Consider the following 7,531-nt stretch of genomic DNA (forward strand, 5'->3'; position numbering starts at 1 on the left):
CTCCTCCCTGTAAGCCGTCTCATCACCATTGGTGATAAGACCCACCACTGTAGTGTCGTCCGCAAACTTCACAATGATGTTGGAGTTGTTAGTGGCTGTGCAGTCGTAGGTGTAGAGTGAGTACAGGAGAGGGCTCAGTACACACCCCTGTGGAGCACCAGTGTTCAGTGTGATGGGGGATGAGGTGATGCTGCCCAGTCTGACCACTTGGCGTCTGTCAGACAGGAAGTTAAGGATCCAGCTGCAGAGGGAGCTGCTCAGTCCTAGATCCTGCAGTTTCCTGTCCAGCTTCGAGGGAACAATGGTATTGAATGCTGAGCTGTAATCTACAAACAGCATTCTCACATACGTGTCTCTCTTCTCCAGGTGTGACAGGGCAGTGTGTAGTGTCAGGGCTATGGCATCATCAGTGGACCTGTTGTGGCGGTATGCGAACTGTAGAGGGTCCAGTGAGTCGGGTAGTGCAGAGCAGATGAAGTCCCTGACCAGCTTCTCGAAGCATTTGCTCACGATGGGGGTCAGGGCTACAGGTCGCCAGTCGTTCAATGAGGAGATGGTGGAGGATTTGGGTACAGGGACGATGGTGGCCATTTTGAAGCAGGCTGGGACTACAGACAGAGAGAGGGAAAGGTTGAAGATGTGCGTGAACACTCCAGCCAGCTGAGCCGCGCATGACTTGAGGACGCGGCCGGGAATCCCGTCCGGACCAGTAGCTTTGCGTGCGTTCACCTTCCTGAAGCACTTCCGCACATCCTCCTCAGACACAGTGTGCGCACTGACGTCATCCGCGGTGCGCACACTGTCCGGTCTCATGGTGTTCGCTGTGTCGAATCTAGCGTAGAATACGTTTAGATCCTCACACAGAGAGGCCGTGGTCTGCGGTGTGCTGGTTTTCCCTCTAAAGTCTGTGATCGTGTTTAGTCCCTGCCACATACTCCGAGGGTTGTCAAACTGTTGCTCCACCCTGTCCCTGTACTCACGTTTGGCTGCTTTGATCGTCTTCCGGAGTTGGTAATGTGCGTGTTTGTAGTCCAATGTGTTCGCGGAGGCAAAGGCGGTGCTCCGTGCCGCGCGAACATCTCCGTTAATCCAGGGTTTTTGATTTGGGAAGGATTTAACTGTTCTGGATGGGACGACATCTTCCACGCATTTCCTGATCAATCCGCAGACTGAGTCTGTGTACTCGTCAATGTCCCTAGCAGCCACGTGAAACATTTCCCAGTCCGCGTGATCAAAACAGTCCCGCAGCGCAGACTCCGATTGGTCCGTCCAACAGTGCACCGCCCTCCGGGTTGGAGCTTCCTGTTTCAGCTTCTGCCTGTAGGCGGGCAGGAGCAGGATGGAGCGGTGATCTGATTGGAGCGGTGATCAGTGCTATGGAAACAGTTTCCTGTTACTATCTATCATCTTTTGCAGGTGGTTTGTGACCATCAGGGCCACTTTATTGACACGTACGTGGGCTGGCCTGGGTCGGTGCATTTCATCCCCGCAGATGGAGGGTACCCATGCCTCCAACTCTCATCATTCCAGGGCATGCTCTATTATAAAGAGACAACAATGGCAGACGAAGCGGGAGTGAAAAGCTACTGAAGGGGTAACACTCCAAAACGAGCCACTGAAAGCTGTGCTAAATGTCTGCAAATGCATCACAAAATCCCAAAGTTTGATATTGAAGGTTCATTTGGACGTGTGTTTGAATAATTACAACATTTGTATAACACCATACAGCACAGGTGTCGAACTCCAGGCTTTAACAAGCCTGCCCTTGTAGCTTCTTATTGGTAAAGCACTCCTGAACCAGGTAATCAGCAGCAGGTAGGGCAGGGATAACTCAAAAACAAGCAGGATGCTGGCCCTCGAGGACTGGAGTTTGACACCCCTGCCATACAGGAACGTTTGTCACTTTTGAGGCTTTTACAACATTCAGTACAATATATCCTCTGAAATGGCAAAATAAATGGTTGTTACTTTTTATTTTACTTGCTCGCATGTTGTATTTTCACTTGTTTGGTTTCCTATTCGCTTGTTTGTCCCTCACACCCATCTCACTACTATGTTCTGGAAATCACTAACATCAGAAATATGACTTCACTTTCTCTTTTCAAATCCTCACTCAAGACTCATCAGTTTAAATTTGCTTTCAATCCACAAATGTAACAGCAGTGTCCCATTTTAACCAGTTATGTTTCTGGTTTCTGTATTTTACTGTTTGCAATGTTGTGCAGAGTACTTGAGTGCCATAGAGGCCCCTTCAATTAAAATGATAACAGATCTATTAATACTTTTGTTTGTTCTCAGGAGCTTCATAGAAGAGAAGCTGGTCTGCAGAAGAGACTCGTGCTGTAGGGGGGGGGAAGCAAACAAACCCCCAAAAACACTTGAAAAAGATTCACAGAAGGTGGCAGAGTTCCTGGCAAGTCAGACTGTATTGAGTTTATTGAAGCTTCACCAAAAGAACTTGGACAAAGGACATGGAAAGCAGTTAAGTTCCATGTCAAAAAAAGAATTACAGCACTCAGGGACCAGAATTATAGAGGTAAAATCAAAGAGTAGTCAGAAACTGCTAATTATACCCTTGACTCCAGAGGATTAAAAGCACCTCCTGTAAAAGATCAGTTTTCACTGTAAACTACGTTCCTGAAATATTACAGAAATTGTACAGTGTATTGCAACGAGGCAACCAAGAGTGAAGATTAAACCCAAAGTTGCACATTTTTTCATTTTTGGGTAGGGACAAAGATGGATTTGAGGTCAAATTAATCAATTTATTCAAAGGTGAGATACTAAGATACTTGAAGATTTTTGGTATACTCATAAGTTTAACCACTGTGGTAGATTAATGTTGACATTTCCTATTTTTTCATAAGGTCAAGGAGTGTTTAGTAGGTGGCTACCTTGTGAAATATTGTGGAGATGTCATAAGCAAGAAGGAACATGGAAGACTAACGGTGCATACACACTGAATGCGATAGAAGCGACCAAAAAGCGCCACACGCCCCTAGCTGGTCGCTTGCACAGTCGCACCTCGAAGCGTGTCCAAGGCAAACTGGTCGCACTTTAAAATATGCAATTTTTGATGGCAGCTATCAATCTAGCGTTTGAAGAGAGAGTCTCCCTTCTCTATTTACTGTGGAGAGCAGAGCAGCGGCGTAAAGGACGTCCTCGCCATACCTGGGTCCATCAGCTCCTCCAGGTCCTCCAGAAGCGTGAGCAGTTTGGTGAGTTTCACCACTTGCTCCAGGAGCTGCGTCTGGATGACGCTTTCAGCTGTACCACCGTCTGTCCCTCGCCCAGTTTGAGGAGCTGCTGTCCCGCGTCAGCCTCTACCTGGTGGAGAAGACTGTGGAGCCCAGCCCCATGTCTTTGTGGCTGATGAAGCATTCCCGCTGTGGCGGGAGCTCATGAGGCTTTTCCCTGGACGCCTCCTTCCATTAAAGAAGAGGATCTTCAACTATCGCCTCTCCAGGGTCTGGCTGGTAGTGGAGTGTGTCTTCAGTATCCTCTCCTCACAGTGGAGGTTGTATCGGCGCTCCATGGAGCTCCGTCCTGAAGTTGCGGAGAAGTGTGTGAAGGCGACGTGTGTTCTCCATAATTTTCTGCGCTGTTTGGACGAGAGAGGGGCACCTGCTGTGAGGGGTGTGGCACCTGCTGTGGTGGAGCCGTTGTCAGGCCTGGGTCGTATAGCAGCCAACAACTCCTCCAGAGAGGTTGTCCCGGTGAAGGAGAAGTTCATGGCCCATTTTTGTTCTGTTAATGCCAGTGGAATGAAACTTCCCAAAGGTGTGTATTTTTGTCAGATTTTTTAATTTTCAACATCAGCTCCTTAATAATGTCAATAATATTCACTATACACTGAATAGTTCCTCTGGGTTCTATCGTGGCCATTTGTGGCCAATTGAAACCCATTATAACCACCTTTTTTGATTCCTTGTTACTGACAGTACTATATCATGCAATTTAGGTAAAATTGCTTTCATTCTAAAGTCAACACATGAAAATTGTAGTTTTTAATGTTTTTTACCAAATGACATCATTTACCCATTTTTGGCCAAGCAAGCAATTTCATGTAATATTCTGAGTTTCTAGTAGCAGCCTTTGATGGCCTACCACACTCCAATGGACCAAAATAATGAAACAATTTTGACATAGGTTTGATCTTAAGGATCTAATAGTTTGTGTTTATGCATGACATTGCAGTACAAACATGTATTTGCAAGATAGACTGGAATAAATTCAAACATTACATAGGCTGCAGTGAATTTCTGTGGATGCAGGATATTGAGCTTTGAGGTTCCCAGTCACTTAGCTTTGAAGCACATGCTAAAAGCACTTTTACTCTTGTATTTTTCATCAAAAGATACCATACCCAAAATATTAACTCTAGAAATAAAAACAAAAAAAAAACCCAATCACAGGACATTTTGCAGAGTTCAAACCTGCAGCTGCAGCTGGAGCGCAAACAACAAACACTGTTTGTAAACGTGTCCTGGAGTTTCTGCAGGTGCAGACAGAGCTACTGCTGTAAGTAAGCCTAACAGCTTCCAGATCATTTATTCTGGCAATATGGCAAGAAGGTCATCACTGCTTCAAGCACTGCCTATATGATCTGGTCAGAGAGCAAGGACAGCAGCAGTCATCTGTCCTTGAAGAAAATACATCTGCCCAAGATGAAGAAACCTCCTCTCCAGAAGATGAGGGGACAATCTTCAAAGAGGCTGACTGCATCACCACTGATGAGTTCTAGCCAGTGCCCGAATCCTCTTCTTTGGGGGAGGATTGGGGTTGGGGGGCATGGAGGTGGAGCCCCCCCCCCCAATGATTGGAGGGCTCCACTCACTCCACTCCACTCCAGACCACTGGAGGGCTCCACTCACACCCAGTTCTCAGGAAGTGTTGTTGTTGTGTTTTGGAGTGAAAGTGTTGAGTTCTGTGGTGATGAGCAATAAACGAGCAGTGTTTATCGACAGCTCTCGTGTCGTCTGTGTTTACCTCCACATTGGTGACCCCTGACTCGAACATGCTGCAGTCCGATGGTGGCGCAGACTCCGCTCTGGATGCATCAGCAGCGCCAGCCCTCTGCCTCCGGCTGCAGCTATGTTTGCTGTGGCGCAAACGTCCTACCTTGTCAGAACACCGGACTTTTGGCTTCACGATCCCCCGTCATGGTTCGTGCACGTGGAGGCCCAGTTCTCCCTTCGTGACATCTCGGCTGACGACACGAAATATCACCACGTGGTGGCTTTTTTCGACCCGCTAGCAACCCGTCGTGCGTTGACGCTCCTCCGGGACCCACCCACCCGAGTACGCCACTCCTAAGGAGCTTCTTCTTCGGTGCTATGCCCTCACCGACGCAGAGCGAGCCGAGAAGCTCCTCTCCCTCTCAGGCCTGGGTGGTGGTACGGCTCTCGAACTGATGGCGCACATGCTGTCCTTTCTCGGACCGGACGACGGGGGATTTCTCTTCGCCCACATTTTCCTCAGACAGCTGCCGGCGTTCGTGAGAGCCGGCCTCGCCAACTCTCCGCTTCCGGGCACGAAGGATTATCGCTCCCTGGCTGAGGACACGGATCGTATTCAAGTATTTATTTTTATTGTCAAAGAACAATGAAATTGCGTTCTCCGGCTCAATATTGAGCTCTTTTATTTGGTCACTAAATTGCCTCACTGGCCACTAACACACCATGTGTGACATTGCTTTTGGCCATTCATCTCCTCCTCCCCCCCAAACAAAAGAAAGAATAAATACATAAATAAATAAAGTAAAAATAAATCATTGTAACAGTTACTGTTACTGACCTGCAATGATGATAAAAAAACATATTAGGTTTCACCATTTATATGCTAAAAGATGTGAACTTTATTACTATTTTTACTATAATAATACATAACCTGACTGGTATTCAAAGGGTATAATATCAGAATTTGAATTATATTTTGGTTTTTATGACTAGAAGCGGTGCTAATTTAAAAAATCAAGTCAATGAAAGTAGAAAAATGTTTTAATATATGAATTTTATAGCATTTTGTAAATGTAAACAGGGGGTGGCCATTTTTGGCCACGAACAAGCTGAGAGGGATTTTTTTTTTGTTTTTCTCTCACTGCACAAAAAAATAAAGATGCATAAAACTCATTGATACTTTTAATTATTGCTATGCATCTAACCTCCATCATGGTTAGAAAATAAATCAGTTTGCATGTATTATTTAGAAAAAAATGGGGATTTTATGCTTTTATCCCTATGTAAATCATTACAATTATGTGATTTAACTGGTATTTAAAGGGTTAAAATTATGAATTTGATTGAAATTTTGATTTTCATGAACAGCCCTGATGCTAATCTAAAAAATCATGTAAAAAAAACTGGACATTTTTCTTAATATATAATAATTTTATAGCATTTTGTAAATGTAAACAAGGGGTGGCCACTTTTGGCCACGAACAGTCTGAAAGGTTTTTTTTATGTTTTTCTGCCACTGCAGAAAAAAACAATGTTGCATAAATGTCATTGATGGTGTTAATTATTGCTATGCATCTAACCTTCATCGTGGTTAGCAAATAAATCAGATGGCATGTATTATTTAGAAAAAAAACTGGGATTTTATGATTTTCTCTATTTATGAGTTGTTATGATTATGTGCTCTAACTGGTATTTAAAGGGTTAAATTTCAGAATTTTAATGAAATTTTGATTTTGATGAACAGCCCTGATGCTAATCTAAAAAATCATGTAAAAAAAACTGGACATTTTTCTTAATATATAATAATTTTATAGCATTTTGTAAATGTAAACAAGGGGTGGCCATTTTTGGCCACGAACAGTCTGAAAGGGTTTTTTTTATGTTTTTCTGCCACTGCAGAAAAAAACAATGTTGCATAAATGTCATTGATGGTGTAAATTATTGCTATGCATCTAACCTTCATCGTGGTTAGCAAATAAATCAGATGGCATGTATTATTTAGAAAAAAAAACTGGGATTTTATGATTTTCTCTATTTATGAGTTGTTATGATTATGTGCTCTAACTGGTATTTAAAGGGTTAAATTTCAGAATTTTAATGAAATTTTGATTTTGATGAACAGCCCTGATGCTAGTCTAAAAAATCATGTAAAAAAAAACTGAAGTTACTTAAAAGCTTTATGCAAAAAAAAAAAGGCAACAAAACAAAATTAATAAAAAATTACAGACCTAATCTGTAGGTGGCCACTTGTGGCCACGAACAAGCTGAAAGGGTGGTGTTTTTGAACAGATTCAGAGGGTTAATAAATGCAGCTTGCCTCCAAAATAAACTAACCTCTCTTTATTCTCTTAAATAATTGGTCTTCACTATGTTCCTATATAGTACAGGGCTCTAGAGTGCGACCAATTTGGTTGTTGCGGCGTGACTTAAAGCTGGAGTTCAGATTTTTCCAACTCGAGCAGTAGACGTGAATGCACAAAATGCACCACACAAACTGCAGTGCGTATTTTCGTCCCGCTAATTGTTCGCGTGAATCAGGCAAAAAAGCGTTTTCACGACGCCAATCTGCTTCT

At 43.8% G+C, this 7,531-nt stretch overlaps 1 long non-coding RNA gene across 1 annotated transcript; it reads left to right on the forward strand.

Moving 5' to 3' along the window:
- The first annotated feature begins 3,744 nt into the window (after positions 1-3,744).
- LOC145428982 (uncharacterized) lies at positions 3,745-7,262 on the forward strand. The gene is made up of 2 exons (XR_013909343.1): positions 3,745-6,451; positions 7,230-7,262. It is a non-coding gene; the product is annotated as an uncharacterized LOC145428982 (long non-coding RNA).
- The last annotated feature ends 269 nt before the right edge of the window (positions 7,263-7,531 follow it).

This window comes from Astatotilapia calliptera, chromosome 5 (genome assembly GCF_964374335.1).
Source record: "Astatotilapia calliptera chromosome 5, fAstCal68.1, whole genome shotgun sequence".
NCBI lineage: Eukaryota > Metazoa > Chordata > Actinopteri > Cichliformes > Cichlidae > Astatotilapia > Astatotilapia calliptera.